The sequence below is a fragment of the Cebus imitator genome, unplaced genomic scaffold (assembly GCF_001604975.1).
Source record: "Cebus imitator isolate Cc_AM_T3 unplaced genomic scaffold, Cebus_imitator-1.0 Scaffold48, whole genome shotgun sequence".
Classification (NCBI taxonomy): Eukaryota; Metazoa; Chordata; class Mammalia; order Primates; family Cebidae; genus Cebus; species Cebus imitator.
In genome coordinates this window covers 2,205,698-2,221,822 of record NW_016107363.1, presented here as the reverse complement: position 1 = coordinate 2,221,822, position 16,125 = coordinate 2,205,698, and the positions used below count along the sequence as shown (strand labels likewise).

The following is a 16,125-nucleotide window of genomic DNA, read 5'->3' as shown; positions in this document are numbered from 1 at the left end:
ATGCGGTATGACAATATGCAGAGGTTTTCAAACTTTACTGTTGATGGTACATCCATGATCACATGACAGATGATGTTTGGGTACAGGATACACTTCAGGGATGTGGTATAGAGAATTTGGGTACTGGATTATGTGCAATTCCTTGACTATCAAATCCACCTTTCTTTCTTAGGAAAGCTTTCCTAAAAGATTCATACCCATTTCTCCTCCTCACCCCTTATGTGGCTCTGTCCCACAATCCATCAGTATTGATGCAGGCAGCACTAATTTATGAAGCCCTTCCCAGACCCTAGGCTGGGGCAGATCTTCCTGCTATGTGAGTGCATAGCACACTGTTTATTTAACTGCTTGTTGATGATTAAATTTGTTACATGATGTGTCTTTTCTTGCTGTCTTATTCATTGATATTTTCCCAGGGCATAGCTAACTGCCTTACATGTGCCAGACACTCAGAGCTGATTACATGAATGAATGAAGGGAGTATATGCAAGACATGTTATTTTCAGACATCTTTTAATTGGTTCTAATTTATATAAAGTATGTATATTAAAAAGTCAGCCAAAACATTGCTGTTTTAAAAATTAAAAACAGAATTCTAAATTTGAAAAAGTTAAACTTTTTGTAAAAAGTTATGCTTTATAATTGATCATGAGAAACTGCATCTGAGAACCACTGCCTTAGTGGGAAAAGTAAGAAGATCATCATTCCAGTACCAGTTCTGTTGAGCACTGTGTCACCTGGGAAAAGCTACTTACATTCTGCATTGACCTGACAGTGAAGAGCCAGCCTTTGTGGATCAGGGCTGGTTTTAAATAAATACATTTTACCTCATCCTTAGTTTTCTCACTTGGAAAATGGTGGTAATTCTAATTATCCACTGTCCTGGGATACTTATAGTTATTCAATAACATAATGAGTTATTTAAAGAAAAATTACATGTTTTTATGTAAATTCAAGTGATTTTACCATTAGAATCAATATAATTAGAAAATAAAGTTTAAAGCTTCAGGAGACTCAAAGCCAGCATGAACTTTGACTCAGTCAAGAAACAAAAACAAAACAGAATTTTGTTTGTGACATAGAAGAAACCTGGGTGCTTTCGTTAATTTTTGTATCTTTGGAGGAAGTTGGGGAATAAACAAGTCAAGGGTAGATTAAAAGGAATTGGAAATTTATCAGAGTCATATTTGTTACATTCTAGGGCACCACTATTCAATGTCAGACACATGTATAATTTTAAGTTTTATAGTTGCCACATTAAGAAAATAGAAACAGGTGAAATGAATTTTAATAACTTCTTCTAACCCAACATAGCTGAATTAACATTTCAACATGTAATCGGTACATACATTATTAATGAGATAGTTTACATTCAAAAAATGCTATGCCTTTGGAATCTGGTGTATTTTACCCTTACACCATATCTCAATTCAGAGGAACCAAATTGCAAGTGTTCAATAGCCACATGTACATGTGGCTAGTGGCTATTGCACTGGAGCAGGTTAAACCTAAAGCACAGAATAAACTCACTTCTAAATTGCTTAAGCTTTCCTGCTGACCCACAGATATTGATATAAGTGAAATTGAAGAGAAAATCACAGTTATTTTTTCTGTGCTTGAAACCATTTGAACTGTAATATTAGGTAGCAGTTGATTTGCTCATAACCTATAACATAAATTTATTTTAACTAGACTGGCGTTAATCTAGTTCACAAATCCTTACAGTATAGGACCAACCAAGGTGTCTCACAGGATTTCTTGCTCAGAATTCCTTCTAAGACAGTGTCAATACCAGCTTTGCATGATTTGGGGAGTGGGGTGGGATAATGAGGCAGGAGAGGAATGGAGGCCAACAGGCCTCGCTGTTGTCCTAAATGTTTAAGTAATTGAAATAAAATTATGCTCATACCATATGAAGGATCAAGATTGATTTTTGGCCCAGGCTAAGTCTATTTTCTCTCTAACCTTTCCTTAAACAAGTATGGTGGTCATTTAGTTAAGAAACATTTACAGAGCACCCACCCTCTGCCCAGCCCTGCACCAGACTCTAAAGTTTCAGTGGTCAGCACACTCAATCCCTGATCTCATTAGCCATTTCTTAGGGCTGGGCACTAAGGAATCAAAAGAAATAAGGTCCTTTTTTCAGGGATCTTATAGTCTAGACAGAGAGGAAAAGGCAAGCCAAAAAGCACATAAAATTATGATTGAGGATTTCAGAGAAGAGAAATTACAGAATATAAAACTCTCAAAAGAGAAAGGAACTAAGAAACTTCAGGAACAATAATTTCAGTCAGGTTCAGAGAACACACATCATGAAGACACACATTAAGCTCTCCGCAAGAGAGTTGGGGGCATGGACCTCAGTGGCAGAACTTTGTTTATATCTGGGTTTTGCCACCTGCTGGTTTACAATTCACTACTTTTCTCACCACAAATTCAGCAAGCCTAGTGCTTTAGTCAACTCACTACCCATGTCTCCCTGGGCAAATGACTAACCTCTCTAAAGCTCGGTTTTCTCATCTGTAAAATGGGACCAATATTGACCTCATAGGTTTGTTATGAGCATTAACTAAGATAAGCAAAATACTCACTGCAAACTTAGCACAGGATGAGTGCTCAATAAACGTTAGCTACTGTGATGATGAATTACCTTTTTTTTTTTTTTTTGATACATAGTCTCATGAGCCTCACTGTTGCCCAGGCTGGAGTACAGTGGTGTGATCTCGGTTCACTACAACTTCCACCTTCTGGGTTCAAGTGATTCTTGTGCCTCAGCCTCCCAAATAGCTGGGACTACAAGTGCGCACTCCCAAACCCGGCTAATTTCTGTATTTTTAGTAGAGATGGGGTTTCACTGTGTTGGCCAGGCTGGTCTTGAACTCCTGACCTCAGGTGATCTACCTGCCTCAGCTTTCTAAAGTGTTGGGATTACAGGTGTGAGCCACTGCGCCCACTCTAATTCTCATCTTTAGTGTTTGTACATACTGTTCCCTTAAGAATGCCCGCCTCTGGGGACATTTCACATGTACACATCTTTAAATTTAGTACATGCACTTTCTTACAGACTCCCCAGGTGGAAGTCACTATTTTCTTAGCATTTTGTTCAAGCCCTATGGGAGCATGTTTTATGTGGTGAAGTAGTGATTTATTTAAACTTGAGTGCTCATAGGCAGAACCATGAGTCAGGTGTTGAGAGCACAGGCTTGGGGTCCAAGAGACACAGGTTCAAATCCTGGTAGTATCAGTCACTTCCAAGCTGGATGACCTTAGGCAAGCTACTTTCCCTAAGCCTTGGTTCCTCATTAAAAATTTTGGATGATAAATCTGACCTCCCAAAGTTGCTGAAAATATGAAAAGAAAATCGGATAATATATCTCAAGATCTTAACACATAGTCTGGCAAAAAAGAACAGTCAAATGATAAGAGGCAGATGACAAACTCAGTGGCCCCCAAGATTCTGCATGATGTAGCCTGACTCTGACTTGCTCTACTCTGCTCTACCTACTCTGGTAGAGCACGCTGGCGTCTTTTCTACTTCTCAACTGTGCCCTGACTTTTCTTGCCTAAGAGCCTTTGCCCTTGCTGTTCCCTTTGCCAGGGATGCTCTTCTGGTTTTCCCCATGACTGGCCCCTTAGGGTTCAGTCGAGCCGGCATCCTCTGGGAAGCTCTTCCCTGAACATTCAGTCCACAGTAAAATCCCCCCAGCTAATCTCTGTCACAGTGCCCGGAAACCTTAGCATATGCCTCATAGTCATCACAGTTAGCACTTATCTTCTCTAAGGTAAAATTATTTAATTGTAACATGTAAATAGAAAAATATACTTTATCAGCATACAGTATGAGGAATTCTTTTTCTTTCTTTCTTTCTTTTTTTTTTTTGAGACATAGTCTTGCTCTGTCACCCAGGGTCGAGTGCAGTGGCATGATCTCAGCTCACTGCAACCTCCACCTCCCAGGTTCAAGCGATTCTCCTGCCTCAGTCTCCTGAGTAGCTGGGATTATAGACAAGCACTACCATGCCTCATTTTTTATTTTAAGTAGAGATGGGGTTTTGCCATGTTGACCAGGCTGATTTTGAACTCCTGGCCTCAAGTAATCCACCTGCCTTGGCCTCCCAAAGTGCTGGGATTATAAGTGTGAGCCACCACACCTGTTCAGTATAAGAAATTCTCACAAAGCAAACTTTTCCAGATAACAAACTTTCATATCAAGATAACATTACCTAGACCCCAGAAACCCCTGCATATTCCCAAAGTCATTGCTCCCTTCAAGAGTGATCACTAGCCTAACTTCTATTATCATAAATGAGTGTTGTCTGTTTTTGAAGTTGGTATCAATACAATCATACATGATGAGATTCATCTCTGTGGTTAGAGGTAGCAATAGCTGGTCTCTCCGCATTGCTGAGTAGTATTCAATTTTATAGGTATACCACAATTTATCCACTTTCCTATGATGTATATTAGGTCTTTCTTTATTTTAAAATTATACCTATTTTGCATTATCTTTCTCTCCACCAGAATGTATATTTCACAAGTACAAGGACCATATCTGTCTTGTTCACTGTTGTGCTTCTTATTTATAGCTGTACCTATCTGCTTGTTTACTGCTATGCACACAGTGGGCTCTCAACAAATATTTGATAAATACAGGAGCTTATTAAGGGCTTGATATATGCCAAGCATATTATTAGGCTCTGGCAATATAACAGTATCAAGGCACAATCTTAGTTCTAGAGTTTCTCACAGTTGAGTCAGAAATTGCATACTCCTCTTTGACTTCTTAACACCCTTTGCCAATTGCATGAGCAAATGAAAATCTTACTTAGAAGCTCGCAAAGCCAGTCTAAGAATCAATTTTGGGAGAGTTTGTCTGGTTAAGAGTTAACTGACCTAGACAGAATTGAACCCGAAAGGTGACCTTGCATGAATGAACTGAAATAATTGGGCCAGAGTAGCTGACAGTAAAACTCTAAATAAACAAACGGGCTTCGATGAGCTGCTTAGAGAGCGAATCCTCCTAAAATAGAGTCCACCTAAAAGCATTTAATATGTATAGAAACTACTTGTGCATCAAGGTCAGAATTCAGAATTGCAGTAAGGAATTCCAAGCAGAAAACCTGAAAAGATGAAAGATGATTATTGTAAGAGAAAGTGCAGCAGCAGCGTTTGCTAGAACTATTCAAGCATTCTTGGTTCCATCTACCTCATTAACTAAGAACTGAAAATTCCCACTGGATTTCAAGCAGTTTGTAATTTACTGAACCATTCTGGAGAAGTGTGAAATGTGATCTACAGTGAGAAAACCGCATGTTCTAAGTGTTGGTCTCAGCAGAGGCAATGTTGAAGTTAGAGCAAGCTCAGGTCAAATCCTACCTCTGCTGTGAGACCTTGGTCAAGTAGTTGGCTTTGGGTTTTTCCTCTGTAAATAGGGGAAAGCAATATCTACTTTACACAGTCTTTGTGAGAACTAGCGGAATAATATATACATAATACACATATTTATAATATATATATAGCATAGTATTTGGCATACAGTAAGGACTCAATAAAAGCAATATAAGAAGTATTATTATTTTCTTTTCCCTATCATTAAACTTTTATCTTCTTTCAATGTTTTTTTTTCTTATTTACTCAGCCTTTTAAAGGTATTATTGATGTACTATTCCTTACCTCATTCTTTCTTGGCCCTCTGTTTTAGAGGCTGCAAAGGCAATTACTCCGTTCCCTGTTTTGCATGCAGTTCTGGGTGGCCATGTAACAGACAGAAAACTATCACGGGGTCTTCTGGACACATATTTAAAGTCCTTATAAAAAGGAGCATAATTACTGTTATAACCCTTTCTCTTCCTGCTGCCCCTTCTTCTGCTGAGAATACAAATATATTGTCTACAGCCATAGTATCTATCTCATGACCAACCAGGAAAAACCAGGAGCATCACAGAAATGTGGTTCTGGGTGGCTGAACAAATGTTTGTAGACACCCATCTCTGGGCTTCTCATTATGTGAGAAAAAAATGAATGCCTACTTGTTCAAGTCACTGCATGTTTTCTCTTACTGGCCGCTGAATGCATTCTTAATGGATACATGTGGTTTACCATAGTCATAGAAGAACACATACTTACTAAAATGTTTATTGGTTAATACGTCGCCTATTGCAACAGCAACTCTATCAGAAATAAGGGGGAAGCAATGCTTACTGTAAAAGAAGGAATTTGAAATAGCAGCATTCTAAGCATGGGCAACAGGGAGTAGGAAAGTATCTTTGGGTGTATGGAGATGTTCAGGTTCTACACATGAGTGAGGTCCTTTTCTACTTAAAGTATAATGTCAGCATTGTATATTGCAATTTAATAATATGAGCTATGCTTTTTCTTTTTAAAAAAGAAATCATTATCTGAAAAAAGGAGACAGGTTTTAAAAGCTTTTCTTTATTATAGATAACTGGAAAAAATGTTAACTCAACAAGGGCTTAAAAATCATCAGCTAATCTGGAGACATTAGGGCAATGTTTATTCCTTGAAGACTTCAGAATTTTATATCAGGCCATGAATTTTATTAAAACATCAAATATCCTTTCTACAACCAGACTAAAATATTTTCTACCCTAAATGAAGTCTTGTTTTTAGAAAATTTAGCAATCGTATCATCTTAACCAAATATTTACTTATTTACATAAAGTTCTTCTCACCTTTTATATTATATGTGTATAATTATATAACGCACTCTGAGAAAGGCATTTTAAGTGAGTTTTATTCATTTGCTTGAAGAAAAAATCTGAAAGACTTTATCATGGTAAAATAGGAACGAGTACTTCTGAAATGCAAGTTGAAGGAGGCAAACATATTGAAGGTGGGAAGAGTTATGACGAGGCTGTCACCCTGGACTTCCCTTTGGAACATGGTTTCCCAAAATTCAACTATTCAAATAATAATTGAATTATTTAAGTAATACTCTCATAAGCATGTCCTCCCCATGTACTAACTGTACTATTTACCTTTTGTTTTTGTATTACAATATATCAAATCACTTTTTTTTTAACTAAAACTTGTTCTAAGCAATAATATCTGAAGTCCCAGGCTTTATGTAGCAGCTATAGTTAAAATAGATATGTTCCAACTCTTTCATGCCTCTCCCACATTTTACGAGATGCTTCTTTAGAAAAAAAAATGTAAAATTCTGCTATATATAACAGTTCTTGCTCATTAAAAAAAAATTTAGGGTAGGCAAGGTGTGGTGGCTCACACCTATAATCCCAGCACTTCAGGAGGCTGAGGCCGGCAGATCATGAGGTCAGGAGATCAAGACTATCTTGATCAACATGGTGAAACCCTGTCTCTACAAAAAATACAAAAATTAGCTGGGTGTGGTGGCGTGCACCTGTAGTTCCAGTTACTCAGGAGGCTGAGGTAAGAGAATTGCTTAAACCCAGGAGGCAGAGGTTGCAGTCAGCCAAGATGGCACCACTGCACTCCAACCTGATATAACTCACTGAATTCATTTTTGGTATGACTAATATATGATTTTTTAAAAAATAAAACTACTTATGGGCCAGGTGCAGTGGCTCATGCTTATAATCCCAGCACTTTGGGAGGCCAAGGCGGGTGGATTGCCTGAGGCCAGAAGTTTGAGACCAGCCTGGCCAACATGGTGAAAATCCATCTTTACAAAAAAAAAAAAAAAACCCACACACACACAAATTGATTGGCTGGTGTGGTAGTACACACCTGTAATCCCAGCTACTTGGTAGGCTGAAGCATGATAATCGCTTGAACCTGGGGGGCAGAGGTTGCAGTGAGCAGAGGTCACACCAATGCACTCCAGGTGATAGAGTGAGACTGTGTCTCAAAAACAAACAAACAAACAAAACAAAACAAACAAACAAACAAAAAAACGGGTAGCTGCTATATATAAGTTAATTACTACTTTTTAAAAATTAGCTCAATTTTTAAATTATTTAATAATAGAAAGGCCAATCTGCTTGTTATTCCTAAATATCTATTTTTGGGCAGAAGAGAAAGAATAAAGAACGATAAGATGGCCACATAATACTATAACAGAGTTCTATGACCTACAGGGAAATGAACTTGGAGACATAATTTGAACATTGATTAGCATGGGATTCTTGCAGCAAACAATTATCTAGCAGAAGAGGAAAAAAATGGGAAAAATGCATCTAGAAGGTGAGTTGGGGCTAAAGATTGGACTGAAGGTCAAAAGAGAAGAGGAAAAGGATCAAAGAAAGGGGAAGAAGAGAAGAGAAGGTGAAGGTCTACTTTTTACCCTTTTGCCTACAAAGCTTTTAAAAGTTGTTCTTTAATAGGACAAATGTTCTACCCTTGAACTCAAAAACATTACAAAAAAAGAACATATTTTTCCAATTTGGAGGTACTCAGGCGTACTCACATGGATTCTTACGGCATGTGGTCAAATAAGGAGTTCTAGAGACAAAGGTCGCATTAAGAGATAGTTGGCGAGTTGCCACCGTTCTCAAACGTTTCGATTTCAAGTCTCTTTCCCCTCTTAAAAATCACTGAAGACTTCAAAGAGGTTTTGTTTATATAAGTTGTTTTATAGCTATTAACAAATATTGAAGTAGATATTAAAACTGGGAGTTTAAAATATTAACTCATTAAAAATAACAATAAACTCATATGTCAAATTGAAATAATACCCTTTTATGAAAATAATATTTTCCAAAACAAAATAATAGTGAAAAGACTGACAACATTTTATAGCATTGCAAATGTATTTTAGAGATTAGTAGAGGACAGATAGATTCTCATTTGTGTTTCTGCATTCAGCCTGTTGTGAAATACTGTTTTGGTTGAAGTATATGAAGAAAATCTGGGCTCCCACAGATAAACTGTTGGAAAACTGAGGGATATTGTAATAGCCTTTTCAGTTAAATGGGATAGTCTTTCTGATACTATAACAAAGCTCAAATAGTGGTGTTATCTTGAAAGTTAGATGCAATGTAAAATCAGACACTGTATCAATGAGCTTTTCATATTCACTTACATTAAAACCCATTGATCTGTCTTGCTATTTGAATGAATGTTTTACCCATAAGTGTTTTTTTTGTTTTGTTTTGTTTTGTTTTTGAGGCAGAGTCTTTCATTCTGTCATTCAGGCTGGAGTGCATTGGTGTGACCTCTGCTCACTGCAACCTCTGCCCCCCAGGTTCAAGCAATTATCATGCTTCAGCCTACCAAGTAGCTGGGATTACAGGTGTGTACTACCACACCAGCCAATCAATTTGTGTGTGTGTGTGTTTTTTTTTTTTTTTTGTAAAGATGGCTTTTCACCATGTTGGCCAGGCTGGTCTCAAACTTCTGGCCTCAGGCAATCCACCCGCCTTGGCCTCCCAAAGTGCTGGGATTATAAGCATGAGCCACTGCACCTGGCCCATAAGTAGTTTTATTTTTTTAAAAATCATATATTAGTCATACCAAAAATGAATTCAGTGAGTTATATTAATTTTCCAAATGTTTACACATTTCAATCACACAATAAATAAAAATCGTATGATTTAATATTACCATTGATATCAAAAAAATCTTTAGGTATTAAGGCACTGTCCAGATTATGGTGGTGGATGGAAATCTCATTTTATTACCGGCAAAAAACACTGTCAGTTGTTTTACTTAAAGTAACAGGCTCCCTCCATCTACAAAATATTTAAATTTGTCTGTGATTGTTTTTCCAAGTAAAAATGATATTCCATTTTTTTAAAAAGCTCGCTTAGTTGGCAACTCAAACAGACAATTCCCTTCTCAGGAGACAACAATTATCCTTCCTCATGCTGCCTAAGTGCTTTATGCATATTTATCATTTTATTGTATCGGATATTAAAAAGTATGTGCCCAAAAAATTTAATAAAATTAACACTTTCTATGGTTTTGTCAAGGAAAGTATTCCATGAAGTTGGCTGTTTTTAAGCAGGAAGTACATGGCCATAAGAGATACAATGATTACTAGTATAGTTTGGCACCACTGCCTTGGTTTGTGCTAAAGTACCAGCAGTCTTCCTCATCATCACTTTTGCATCATTGTTGAAAATGTTAATACAGTGAGAAAAAAAGCGTATAATATCTTGGCATCACTAGGAAAATCACCTTGCAGACTTCCAGGGGCATGTAGACTATGCTTTGAGAACCACTGCTCTAGTGAAGCAATGAATCTGCTAGTAGTGAATCTACTACCAGCAAGACAGTAGTCAGGAGGAGAGCGTAGGGTATGAACTTGGAGAACACAGCGTGAGAATGTAATAGGCAGGAAATAGAACATGGTACAGGGGCTTGCATGCCAAACTGAGGAGTTAGGCTTTAATTCAAAGAATGATGGGAAACCATCTAAGTGTTTTGCAAAGGAGTGACATGGTTTAAGAACATGCAGAATCAGGGAACAGAAATGAGTTCTGGGGGTGAGCATAGAATCAGGAGAATGTTTCAGGCTTGCTGTGATATTTGAGAGGAGGGTCCTGAATAGCATCTAGAATCTCAGTTTTCAGAGACAGGGATAGCTGGGAAAAGAGGAAGGTGGCAGGGAGAAAAGGCGAGACACAGATAAGGAGGGCATTCAGGGTGAGGGTCCAAAACGGGCAGAGGAAAGGCAAAGGTGAGAAAATGTGTGGCCTTCTTGCAGGATACAGTAAGAATCTCTTTTGTCAATTTACAATCTAGACCCTGCTGGCTCGAAAAACAAGGATTGGAGGCAGCTGTTTGTGTGAGTATACACAACAGAGGAGTCCTGAAATAAAGTCACAACTATTAGAAATGAAACGGCAGAGAGTTCCATTTGGCTGGAGCTCAGATTAAAAGACTAGAACAGCAACATATGAAATCACTAGATCACCACACACCATCTTGGGTCTTATAAAGTTTAATAGTGAACTTATCAGTAGCAATTATTTCCAGAGAAAAAGTTAAAAAAAATCTGAATGCAGTCTATGTACAGGTTATACGTGATGCTAATGTAACATTCACAAACTGTGACCATAAGCTTCACTGACACTGATTTAGATAAGAACCTTATCCTGTTCACCATGAACAGGGAGAGAAGGTACATGCGATTGGCAGTCATTTTTCAGGCTGCTAGGGGATGTGGAGGAATGTGGACATCTTGGCTGGTTGTTCTAACAATTGCCATTCAGGATCCAGAAGAGCAGAGAGAAGAAACAAGACAGTCTGAAGGTGATCTGAAACTGGGAAATACAGAAAACACAAGTGCACACCCTAATGTATACTAGGAACTTTAGTTAATAATAATGTATCTGCATTGGCTCATCGACTGCAACAAATACAGCACACTAATGCAAGGTGTTAATGATAGGGGAAACTGTGTTGGAGGTAGGGGGATAAGGAGTATATGAGAACTCTCTGTACCTTCTGCTCAATTTTTCTATAAGCCCCAAACTGCTCTAAAAATAAAGCATATTAATTAAGGAGACACACACATGTGCACACAAAGACCTTCTATAAAGGATCCAAATATAGCAGCACACATGATGCAGGCCTAAGCATGTCCAGGGAAGAACAGAAAATTCTATCACTCAAGCCTGTCCTGATATTCAGAAGCAGGAAAGAGTAAAAAGCCATCAGCCCATCTGAGTTTCACCACCTGATGAAACTCATTACAGCAATATGAGCTGGCTGAATTGTACAGAGATTTCAGAGACTTTTCTGCACCCGTAAATGAGTTATGGCTTATTAAAATGACATTTATCATGGCTCAATTCTCCCTCTGTGATTTTGTATTATTGATAATTTAAAGGCATCAGTGATTTGATTACTCTTGCTTCATCTGACAGGGAAATAGCTTTTGATTCTTTTGGAAGCAGTGGAGAGGTTGAAATTCCCTCAACACTGAGTGACACCACTTGTCCTATCAATGGACAAACAGTGTTTATTTCATGTATTGGTAAACACGTGGAGATACTTCACGGAATATTACTGAAATCATTTTGGAGATTTTTCCCTTTATAGTATTTGTTTGAAAGAAATGTCAAGAACATGTCTCTATGGTTAACAGTAGTTCAAATTTCATTTTTTGGTAAATCTACTGTTTTAGTAATTCCACTGATGCATTTTAAAGGTATTAATGCCATTTAAAAGTCTTTCTGTCTTTTCCCTTTACTTTTTTCACTTGGCAAAACCTTGCTTGTCTACCAAAAGTCTATTTCAGATCACTTCTGTCTAATGGCCCCTCCAGCCCCTGAATGATAGTTTTTTTGTCCAAACTCACTCATCCCTGACTCTTGGTATTTATTATATGATTAGTATAAAGCATAAACTTTAATGTCTGCCTTGCATCAGCATTACCCATGAAGCTTGCAGAAAATATTGATGCCTATAATCCCACCACAGACCCACTCACTCAGAATGGCTGGGAATAGAAACCCAGGTATGTACAAGTTTAGAAACTTTATGAGCATTTCTGATATAAGCCAAAGTTGAGAGACATTGCAAGAAACACCTGCTGAACGAACTGACCTATGGCATATTTTTATAAAGAATTTAAGGTATTTCCTATTCTTTTTAGTATGAGTTAAATATTCTGCAACTTCATGTGAAATAGAAACTAGATTTTTCTTTTTCAGAAAGAACCTTAATGTACTTTTTTTTTTTTTTTTAAGATAGAGTTTTGCTCTGCCACCCAGTGGCATGATCTCTGTTCACTGCAACCTCTGCCTCCTGGGTTCAAGCAATTCTCCTATCTCAGCCTCCTGAGTAGCTGGGAATATAGGCACATGCCACCATGCCTGGCTAATTTTTGTAGTTTTAGTAGAGACGGGCTTTTGCCATGTTGGCCAGGCTGGCCCAGAACTCTTGACCTCAGGTGATCCACCCACTGCGGCCTACCAAAGTGCTGGGATTATAGTAACCTCTTATGCTTTCTTGCCAGACGTTTTTGGAGCTGGTGCTTTCTGGGCTGAGTTTTTATGACCCTTCTGAGCTTCCAGAGGTGGCACTGCCTCCTGGCCTGTGGCTTTCTGGGCAGGCACCTTCTGGGCTGCAGCCTTCTTGCCCGCAGTGGTCATCTTTTTTTTGCTGGAACTTTAGCAGCAGCACTCTTAAAAACAGGTGCTTTTCTGGGAGAAGCTTTCAGGAGAGCTGCCTTTTGAAACTTCTTAACTTCATTCTTGATTATTCTGTTCCTCATTTTGCCTTTATGACTTTAAAATGATCAAAATCTGCCATCTTGGCTTTCCATTCTCTGGCTTCAATCTTTTCGGCCTATTGTGTGTCTGCCCATTTTGTATTGTCTACCTTCTGCCAGGCTTGTGGGACATAAGCCTTGGTGGGCACTGTGTGGAAACTTGAGGATGAAGTCAGCGAGCTGCATGCATTTGAAAGGCATAGCCTATCTCCTTACATGAGTGCAAGGTTCATCAACCAAAGGCCTGTTCTGATCAATAACCTCTACAATTGTGATCAATTTTCCAGCATAAGGCCCAAAGAAGATGTAGGCTATCTGGCCAACCTCCATGAAACTCCTGAGCACCATGTCAGTGGCGTTCAGTGAGAAGGAAACTAGATTTTTCAATGCAGTTTTAGAAGACTAAATGAGGACTCAGTAGATGGTACAGTGAAGCAGATTTAGGGGTAACATAAGGATGAAGCTCTGTTATTTGGAGCTTTTTATAAATGAATTAGGTTGTCATCTGATGCAACCTAGAGAGTATGTGACTACCACAGCCCCTTGCACATAGAGTTTATGATACTTAGTGTCATAGGGTTTTTTTCCTTTATGTTTCCCAGGCTGGTCTCAAACTCCTGGGCTCAGGTAATGCTCCCACCTTGGTTTCCCAAAATGCTGGGATTACAGGTGTGAGCCACTGTGTCTGACCCCAGAGGTATTTTCCAAATAGAAAAAATTATCTAAAACTTGAAAATAAAGCCTGGGCAACATAGCGAGATCCCATACCTAAAAACTTTCTCAAAAAATTAACCAGTCATAGTGGCGCATGACTGTGGTCCCAGTTACATTGGAGAATGAGGTTTGGGGATTACTTGAGCCCAGCAGATTGAGGCTGCAGTGACCTATGATGGCACCACTGCACTCCAGCCTGGATGACAGAGACCCATCTCAAAAAAAATAATAAAAACAATAAAAATTAAACTTGAAAATAAAAATGAAAGACGAATGTGTCACCTAGTTTGTGATGAAGGGCATTGTTTAACAAGGCTGGAGAATGAGGTCCTCTCATTCTCCAGAAAACCTCTATGTTTGTTTAACTTACTTTTTTCTACTGATTAGGTCCAGATTCTATGAAGCTAGAAGTTAACTTGTAGAATACTGATAAATTATAAATAATCTCTGTCTACTGGAAAAAAGATAACCCCCCAAACTATATCATTATTGATCTAAAGAACATTAACCAATTTTGAATGTAACTCAGCAAACTTATTTTTTGCATCCCTTTGCTGGCCGTCTATATAAATCTCTCATCCTTTATTGCACTTGGAACCAGCTTTTCCATTTTGCTAGTTCCTTCATTAATGAGTTAAATAAATCTTTGATAACGACTCATTAGATATTTATAGGAGTCATGTTTTTAACTTTGTGAAAAATATACTTTGACAATATTTAAAGGACTTATCATAAGACTCGGCAGTTAAGTGCTATCCAATAAGTGTTAGTCATTATCTATCTCTTAGGAGGACTCTGTATGTTTATTTTTTTAAAAGATGCTATTAGGGTACAATCTGCTTCATTATCTGTGTTTCTGGCTGCTCATATGCATGAGATCTATTCAGATAAGCAACCACCTTGTGTTGCAGGAGGTGTACTTTTCTGGGGTAAAAGAAGACGTACCACTGTATTCACATAAGACATAACCAGGAAGCTTGTCCTAGGGCAGACTCCACACTTTCAGGAATATTTGCTGCCCTGAAGGCTTACAGCAGACAAAGCCACCAGTCCTTTGCAGCTGAGTTGGCTGCTGCCAAATATAAGAGCAGTGAATCCACTAGCAGGAACAACTTGAGGCCATGTCAGAACACATCCTCCATGGATACACTCCCATTTAGAAATACAAAGGCCCTCCTATGCAAACGTCCTTTCAAAGAATAAGTAGATTCAAAGTTGGGTGTCAGAGAGTAGATACCAGTAGAGAAGGGTAAATACACTGAGCTGAGTCAGCTTCTTGGGCCTCTGACACATCAGCAGGGAAGGAACAATGACATACGTGACTCCCAGCATGGGCAACCAAGAATCCAGGAGCAGAAATGGACAGGGGAACAATGTGGGACAAGTCTTCTTAAAAGAGCAAGTTAGGCTGGGCACGGTGGCTCAAGCCTGTAATCTCAGCACTTTGGGAGGCTGAGGTGGGCAGACCATGAGGTCAAGAGATCGAGACCATCCTGGCCAACATGGTGAAACCCCGTCTCTACAAAAAATACAAAAAAAAAAAAAAAAAATTAGCAAGTTAAATTCTGTCAGGAGGGACCAAAGGGCTAGAGAGAAAACTAATCCTGGGAACGAGAAAACACCCATAATTGTGTGTGTGGCATAGATGGCAGCTGAGGTGATCTCAGATGCCCCATGGAAGCCAGAACCCAAAGCCAAGCAGACTGCAAGATGGCAGGGGAGATATGAAAGCTGCACATTCCAAATCTTTGCAACTCAAAGACCTCCTTTTGGAAGCTTGTCTCTTTGATTTAAAAAGTAATAATAATGGACCAGAGCAGGCCTTACAGCCTTCACTTCACTGAAATTTTTCATTTATTTGTATTTGGTCCCCAGAACCCTCACAATGTGACTGAGATTTTTGAGTTCTAAGAAGCTTCTATGAAAAGTTAAGTATCAATTTCTAGTCATTCATTTCCTAATGTCTCCCCTTACACATACTCAGGTGACATCTGCTCTGCTGATAGACCTGGATTTTTGGTGAAGGTTGAGAAGGACAGAGGCATCACTCTGGAATGTTGGTTAAAAATATACAGGAAAAGGAGAAGATATCCAAAGGTGGGAGACAGAAAAGAAATACCAGAGGGGGGAAAAGACATTTCCCGCTCTGTACTTACTGTTCAAATCAGCACTTACTGTTCAAATTTCTGAAGCCCTAATTCATCCATTCATCCATCCATCCATCCATGTGCCCTTCCATCCATCCATCC

General features: G+C 38.6%; 1 protein-coding gene and 1 pseudogene across 39 annotated transcripts in view; both read right to left on the bottom strand.

Moving 5' to 3' along the window:
• CADPS (calcium dependent secretion activator) overlaps positions 1–16,125 on the bottom strand; it is a 471,006-nt gene that overhangs the window by 360,881 nt on the left and 94,000 nt on the right. The gene's annotated exons all lie outside the window — the stretch shown is intronic.
• Positions 12,891–13,510, bottom strand: LOC108303521 (annotated as a pseudogene).